Here is a 6,804-nt window from a genome sequence, read left to right as displayed (position 1 = left end):
TATGTCTCACACCATATGTCTAGAACTTAGGTCTCACTGGCACCAAACCAAACCAAGCAAAGACAACTAGAAAACACACGAGAAAACACAAGACACAAAGACACACTCGCAACACAGCAACAACACAAATCCCTAAACTCTCTCCCCCTTTGGCATCGAGACACCAAAAGGGCAAAGAGCGTTGCTACGGTTCCAGGTGATGGTAAGCTGAGGATCTTAAACATCACATCTCAGCGTGATCATCTGCATCTCCGTCGTTGGTCGGAAACTGCTCGGCGTCTGAATCAGTCCAAGGGCAATGCTGGTGAATCCATTCCTCCTCTTCAGTGATCTGTCCCTCAGAACCGCTGGCAACGGTCGCACCCAGGTGATGCATGAGCTCCTTGTGGCGCACCCTGGCCTGCTTCTCAGCCACATGAGTCATGTACTGACCATGAGACTCCATGCAGAAAAGCTTCTTCATCTTGCGTTTAAGCTTCTTTGCCCAAGAAGGTTCTCCACTAGCGGGCCCAAAGTCCTCCTCGTGATCATCAGTTGCAGCCTCACCCTCGGTCTCCATGGCAGCAGCAGCAGTAGATGGACCCCCGAGTTTGGGCGCTGGGGTGCCCCAATTGTCCTTCTTCCTCAGATGCTTGATCTCATGAGAAACCAAGTCTCCAGTTTCCAACAGCACTCTGGGACACAAGCCCAGGCCTTCTCAATGAGCCTCATGATGAATGGACCATATATCGGGCACTTGCGCTCAGAAACAGTGGAGAGAAGTTCAGACCACATAACATGAGAAATGTCCAGGCTCTTGCTTCCTTCTCATGCTGGCAGAAAAGAAGCATGTCCACGAGATAGGAGTGGACCATATCGAGATTCCCGATGCGAGGGAAGAGAGTCTCACGGAAGACACGATGAAGAATGTCCAGATACGTAGACAGCTCATAGGTTTCCTTCTTAGTCACTGGGTGAACCTTCACAGTGCAGTAGGCCCAAAGGGCTTGCTTGTGAGTGGATGTAGCATCGCGGTGAGGGCGGAAGCCTACTTGAGTCTCAAGCCCTTGATCTTCCACATCAAGTAACTCCATGAAGGCCTTCCACTTGACGGAAAGCAACTTGCCATTGGTCATCCAAGTCAGAGTCCTGTCGGCATCAGTTCCAAGATGAACGGTGGCAAATAATTGAGCCACCAAATCTGTATCGAAATCCTTGTTGAACTGCATGATCCTGAGGATGTTCAGCTGAGAACACATATGAAAGGCTTCGCCAAAGTACTCAGGGTCCTTCTCCATGGCATCTGTGTCGATGGAGCGAACATCAACATAGAGATTCTTCTTTGCCTTGATCACATCAAAATAGATGGCAAACTGAAAGTGGTTCCAGAACGGGCGGTTGACCAAAGTGGGATCTTGGTCTGCTTCATAGGGGTTGCGGCGACGCTTTTCCCAAAACTCCTTGGCAGTCATCTCAGTCACAGTCTTTCCCTTTGACTTGTTGGCGGATCTCTTCGACTGCTGAGGTGGTGGTGGAGCACTTGCGGATGCGCCTGCTGGTGGCGGTTGAGTACTAGAGGAACCACCTGCTGGCTCAGAGGTGCGGTAGTGCTTTGACATTGCACGCCCGGGGTTGACACGGCGAGCTTGAGGCTCAGGATGTTCATCACCTGGAACCAAACACAAGAACACGCAAAACAACCAGAAAGAATGAGCATAAGCCAACAAACACAACAAAAAGGATCAAGGTATGGCAGGAACATGATGGAACTTGGCAGGCAGTGGTAGTACCACGACATGCACGCGGCAGTACCGCCCAAGCGGTAGTACTGCTCCAAAGAGAGCAGTAGTGCCACTCGAGGCGGGGAAACCGTAGTTTCCTACTACCGTGGTCAGATCCGGCACTACCGGCCTGCCAAATTCAAAAATATTCCTACCAAACTCTAATCTAGAAAGTCTAGTTGCCTTCTCCAACCTACTCAAGCCTAGACTTAGCCAAAAATCTAGAGATGCAACCACCATTGCCCCTAAGATGCAAGATCTGAAAACGAGACGAAAGGAGAGAAGGAACGGGGGCAATACCGGAATCCATGGCAAGAGAACGAGGTGGGGATCGACTCCACCGAAGGAAATGGAGAGGGACGCCCCGGAGACGAAGATCCGCCAGAGCCCTCCCGCGGTGATGCGTGGCTGGAGAGAGGAAGAAGAACGAGGGGGCGAAGCGAATGGGTATGGGGGAGAAGAAACCTCCCCCTGCCCTGATATAACCCCCTGGTCCCATCCCGCAGCAGTAATACCGTGCTGGGGGGCGGTAGTACCGCGCTGGGGGGCGGTAGTACCGCCCAGCACGCCACGACAACTAAACAACACGGCTTAGCTCGAGAAAAAAAAGAACAAAAGGCAAGAAAAAGAGAGAACACACCAGCAAGAGGCCAAGACACACCTCTTCAAGAGAGGGCGGTGGCCGAGGCCACCTATGTTTGAGTCAAGAGGTATGGCGCCGCGAAGATTTTAACCTTGGGCCCATGACCAAAACTCGTCTTTGAAGCACAAGTACCATCAACAATGGCTAATGTGAGAGACTTGATCAATTTATGCATAAAGGGGGGAGGGAGAGTTCATTGAGAGAACAACACTCCCCCTATGTCCATGCCTACATCTAAACTAGACAACAAATTGAGTGTGGTGGGGTGTGCAAGGGTTCAAGTCACATTGCTCGAATCAATGATATTTAGCTCATGCCTGAACTCGCGAAATCTTGCTTCATCCAAGGGCTTCATGAAAATATCTGCAAGGTTATCATGAGTGTTGACATAGTTGAGCTTGATCTCTCCTCGCCTAATGTGATCCCGGATGAAGTGATACCGAATCTCAATATGCTTCGTCTTGAAGTGTTGCACCGGGTTGGGAGAGATCTTGATGGCACTTTCATTGTCACATCAAAGAGGCACTTTGTCACAAATGACACCGTAATCCTTTAAAGTTTGCATCATCCATAAGAGTTGTGCACAACAACTACCAGCCGCTACATACTCCGCTTTGGTGGACGAGAGAGACACACAACTTTGCTTTTTGGAAGACCAACTTACCAAAGAGCAACCAAGGAATTGGCACCCTCCGGAAGTGGACTTCCTATCCACTTTGTCTCCCACCCAATAGGAATCCGAATACCCTACAAGCTTGAAGTTTGCTCCTCTTGGGTACCATAAGCCAAAGTTTGGGGTATGAGCCAAATATCAAAAGATTCGTTTGACCACCACATAGTGACTTTCCTTAGGTGCGGCTTGAAACCGTGCACAAATTCCCACACTCAACATGATATCCGGTCTAGATGCACAAAGGTAAAGCAAGGAGCCAATCATGGAGCGATATACCTTTTGATCCACCGCTTTACCATTGGGATCTATGTCAAGTTGGCACTTGGTGGGCATTGGAGTGGAAGCCGGCTTGACATCACTTAGTTTGAATCTCTGGAGCATGTCTTGAGTGTATTTGGCTTGGTTGATGAAGGTTCCTTCTCTTCTTTGCTTCACTTCGAACCATAGAAAGAACTTCAACTCTCCCATGGAAGACATATCGAACTTTGAGGTCATGAGAGCGGCAAATTCCTCATTGAAAGCTTTGTTAGGGGAACCAAAGATAATATCATCAACATATAATTGGCACACAAAAAACTCCCCTTTGACCTTCTTAGTAAAAAGAGTGGGGTCGATTAGCCCAACTTCAAAACCATGGTCTTGTAACAACTCGGTAAGGTGGTCATACCACGCACGTGGGGCTTGTTTAAGGCCATAGAGTGCCTTATCGAGTTGATACACATGATCGGGAAAGTAGGGATCCTCGAACCCGGGGGGTTGCTTGACATAAACAAATTCATTAATAGGACCATTAAGAAAAGCACTCTTCACATCCATTTGTTGTAACTTAAAGTTATGATGAGAAGTATATGCAATCAACATGCAAATGGATTCAATACGAGCAACAGGAGCAAAGGTTTCACCGTAGTCGATACCCTCGACTTGGGAGTAGCCTTGTGCTACCAAACGAGCCTTGTTGCGAATGATAATCCCATGGGCATCTTGCTTGTTCTTAAATATCCACTTGGTTCCAATGACATTGTGGTTCCCCGTCGGTCTTGGCACCAATCTCCACACTTTGTTGCGCTCGAAGTTGTTGAGTTCTTCATGCATGGCATTGAGCCAATCTGGATCTTCGAGCGCCTCATAGACCTTGTGGGGTTCGACACAAGAGACAAACACGTGATGTCACAATAGTTTGCTAATTGTCTACGAGTGCTTACCCCCTTTCTTAATCTTCCAAGCACATTCGTCACGAGATGATCCTTGGTGGAGAGCTTGGAAGCAACCTTGGCGGCACGACGCTCCATTTCCTCCTTAGGGGTGAGACGAGGAGTGGTCACTTGATCATCTTGAGCGTCGTCTTGAGCCTGTTCTCGTTCTTGAACTTGCTCGGAGGAGAGAACTTGACCTTGGGCATCACTTGGTGTGTCAGCACCGTCTTGAGCATGATCTTGCCCTTGGTCTTGTTCTTGAGGGTGAGGGCCTTCACGTTGTTCTTCGGAAGCGTGTGGGCCTTGGGTTGGTGATGGCTCCACTTGAGTGGAGCATTTTCCTTCTCCTTCGGCCACAAGGGGTTCCTCAATGGGTAGGATAAAACCAACACCCATTCTTCTTATGGCTTGAGGAGAAATTTCATCACCTACATCACAAGTGCCACTTTGCTCCACTTGGGAGCCATTATTCTCATCAAACTCCACGTTACACGTCTCCTCAATAAGTCTCGTGGATTTATTGAGGACACGGTAAGCATGAGAGTTTGTAGCATAACCAACAAATATGCCCTCATAAGCTCTAGCCTCAAATTTAGACAACCGAACACCTTTCTTGAGAATGAAACAGTTACACCCGAACACCCGAAAGTACTTAAGGTTGGGCTTGTTACCTGTGAGTATCTCATATGGAGTCTTGTTCAAGCCCTTGAAGAGGTAGAGCCGATTGTACACATGACACGCGGTGTTGATGGCTTCGGCCCAAAAGTTGTATGGAGACTTGAACTCCGCCATCATGGTCCTTGCCGCATCCATCAACGTCCGGTTCTTCCTCTCCGCAACACCGTTTTTTTGAGGGGTGTAAGGTGCGAATATTGATGCTTGATCCCCTCATCACTAAGAAACTCATCCAAGGTGTAGTTCTTGAACTTGGTGCCGTTGTCACTTCTTATTGTCAAGATCTTTGCATTGTGTTGACGTTGTGCTTCATTTGCAAAGTCAATGACGGTTTGTTGGGTCTCGCTCTTCCTCTTGAAGAAATACACCCAAGTGTATCTTGAGTAGTCATCCACAATCACCAAGCAATACTTCCTACCCCCAAGACTATCAAAGGATGGAGGCCCAAAGAGATCCAAGTGAAGGAGCTCCAAAGGCCACTTTGAGTAAATGATAGTCATGGGGGGGTGAGCCTTCTCATGTAGCCTTCCTTCGATACAAGCACTGCAAGCACGATCTTTAGCAAAACTAGCATTCGTTAGTCCACGGACATGGTCCCTCTTGAGAAGACTTTGCAAAGATCTCATATTGACATGGGCTAAACGGCGATGCCAAAGCCATCCCACATCAACTTTAGCCATTAGGCATGTCGCGGTCTTAGTGGGTCGCTCCGAAAAGTTAATCACATATAGACCGTTTGTCGGTGTCAAAACCGGCGGATCTCAGGTAGGGGGTCCCGAACTGTGTGTCTAGGCCGGATGGTAACAGGAGGCAAGGGACACGAAGGTTTACCCAGGTTCGGGCCCTCTCGATGGAGGTAAAACCCTACGTCCTGCTTGATTAATATTGATGATATGGGTAGTACAATAGTAGATCTACCACGAGATCGAGGAGGCTAAACCCTAGAAGCTAGCCTATGGTATGATTGTTGATGTGTATGTTGTCCTACGGACTAAACCCTCCGGTTTATATAGACATCGGAGAGGGTTAGGGTTACACAAAGTCGGTTACAATGGTAGGAGATCTTCATATCCGTATTGCCAAGCTTGCCTTCCACGCCAAGGAAAGTCCCTACCGGACACGGGACGGAGTCTTCAATCTTGTATCTTCATAGTCCAGGAGTCTGGCTGAAGGTATAGTCCGGCCATCCGAACACCCCCTAATCTAGGACTCCCTCAGTAGCCCCTGAACCAGGGCTTCAATGACAACGAGTCTGGCGTGCAGATTGTCTTCGGCATTGCAAGGCGGGTTCCTCCTCCAAGTACTTCATAGAAGATTTTGAACATGGAGATAGTGTCCGGCTCTGCAAAATAAGTTTCCACATATTGCCATAGAGAGAATAATATTTACACCAATCTAATCTGCTGACGTATTCCATAGCGTGTCACACCACGGCCAAGCCTTTATCCGAGTCGTTTCTTTATCCCACCTCAGCGCATCATGCGAGGCGGTTTCCTTGGCACGTCTTGTTAAAGCAGAGATCGTGTCCCCTTATCCCAGGATTCTCATCAATACGGGCTTGGGTAACCCAACCACGTCTAGGACTCCTAGATTATAGGCAAGTCCAAACGGGCATGGAGAGGACGCTTGATATTCACCCTCTTTATAAAGGGGACAAGACTTTTATTTTTTTTCCCGTGCTCAATCGAATCCTTCCCCCACCTCAAGCTCAAAACGCCCGAAGTTCAGGTCAGGCGCCCCGAACCTTCAGTCATGTCCGGATCTAGCCTTCAAGGCCGATGGATGCCTTCCACCGTCACGGAAGAAGACATCAAGAAGTTGAGGGAGGCCAGATATCTGACCGCCGAGATTTTGCATCGG

This window comes from Triticum dicoccoides, chromosome 2A, assembly GCF_002162155.2.
Source record: "Triticum dicoccoides isolate Atlit2015 ecotype Zavitan chromosome 2A, WEW_v2.0, whole genome shotgun sequence".
NCBI classification, from domain to species: domain Eukaryota; kingdom Viridiplantae; phylum Streptophyta; class Magnoliopsida; order Poales; family Poaceae; genus Triticum; species Triticum dicoccoides.
The sequence above is the reverse complement of the archived record's forward strand: the minus strand, read 5'-3'. Positions refer to the sequence as shown.